Here is a 1,441-nt window from a genome sequence, read left to right on the forward strand (position 1 = left end):
GAGAGAGAGAGGAGCGAGCGAGAGAGGAGCGAGCGAGAGAGGAGCGAGCGAGAGAGGAGCGAGCGAGAGGAGCGAGCGAGAGAGGAGCGAGCGAGAGCGAGAGAGGAGCGAGCGAGAGCGAGCGAGAGAGGAGCGAGCGAGAGAGGAGCGAGAGAGGAGCGAGAGAGGAGCGAGAGAGGAGCGAGAGAGCGAGGAGAGAGCGAGGAGAGAGCGAGGAGAGAGCGAGCGAGGAGAGAGCGAGGAGAGAGCGAGCGAGGAGAGAGCGAGGAGAGAGCGAGCGAGGAGAGAGCGAGGAGAGAGCGAGGAGAGAGCGAGGAGAGAGCGAGCGAGGAGAGAGCGAGGAGAGAGCGAGCGAGGAGAGAGCGAGCGAGGAGAGAGCGAGCGAGGAGAGAGCGAGGAGAGAGCGAGCGAGGAGAGAGCGAGCGAGGAGAGAGCGAGCGAGAAGCGAGCGAGAGGAGCGATTGAGAGCGAGAGGAGCGAGCGAGAGGCTTTTTTTTTACTACAACCAATCGATTCATTGAAAAAATAATCGGGCAACTAATCGATTATGAAAATAATCGTTAGCTGCTGCCCTACCCACGGCCCTACTTCCTGATTGGCCGGGAAGACGGCTCCATGTTCCCTCGCGGCACTGCCGGTCAGAGGAAATCTTCCTCTGACCAGAAGTTCCGGTATCGGTGGAAGGTATCGGAGCATTTTGGCGAGTACAAGTACCCCTACTGTAAAGCATACATACCTCAGGTGTAGGCAGCTACATGATGAGGTTGGTTCTCCGGCGTCGGGAAGTGGGGGCTCTGTAGCGCTGCGTCAGGCGGATCTCATGTTGTGATGGGTCGGCTCCGTTCTTTGCAGCGTTACACCGAGTGCGTCACTACCGTATTGTGACATAGGCTCACTGAAGAGACTTGGTCATCATTTAACCCAAAACTGGGGGGGCAACCAGGGGTAAAGAAGGCGGTCTATGTTGGGGCTTACTACCACATTACGGCCACTAGATGGAGTCGAGAATCACAGGGAACTCCCCGGCTCCATCTAGTGGCCGTAAAGTGGTGCAAATCTACAACACAGATGTTCACGGAGCAAGTAGCTGTGCAAACGTTTTATAAACACACCCCTAAATCTCCTTCTATGAATCCTCTGACAGGACACACCAATATGGCGCTGTGCACTCTGGGAAGGTGGACCAGAAATGTTAAAGGAGAACTATGAGGTGAGTGATTTTTACTCCTCATAGTTCGAGCCGACCTGTGACAATGAAACTGTCAACAGGTCGGCTCAGGAGATCGGGAAGTGAGCGAACACATACCGGCGCTTGCTCACTTCTCGATCTTGTCCCTGCAGAGAGCCATGACTGTCACTCACGGCTCCCCGCAGGGATTCTCCAGCACTGACTGTGGGAACGGACTGGGGGGGGGGGGGGGGGGGGGGCGGGGGGGCGCCG

General features: G+C 57.0%; 1 protein-coding gene across 1 annotated transcript in view; it reads right to left on the reverse strand.

Moving 5' to 3' along the window:
• ARL8B (ADP ribosylation factor like GTPase 8B) overlaps positions 1-1,441 on the reverse strand; it is a 9,526-nt gene that overhangs the window by 803 nt on the left and 7,282 nt on the right. The gene's annotated exons all lie outside the window — the stretch shown is intronic.

Source organism: Nanorana parkeri, unplaced genomic scaffold (assembly GCF_000935625.1).
Source record: "Nanorana parkeri isolate BGI_ZX_2015 unplaced genomic scaffold, ASM93562v1 scaffold583, whole genome shotgun sequence".
NCBI lineage: Eukaryota > Metazoa > Chordata > Amphibia > Anura > Dicroglossidae > Nanorana > Nanorana parkeri.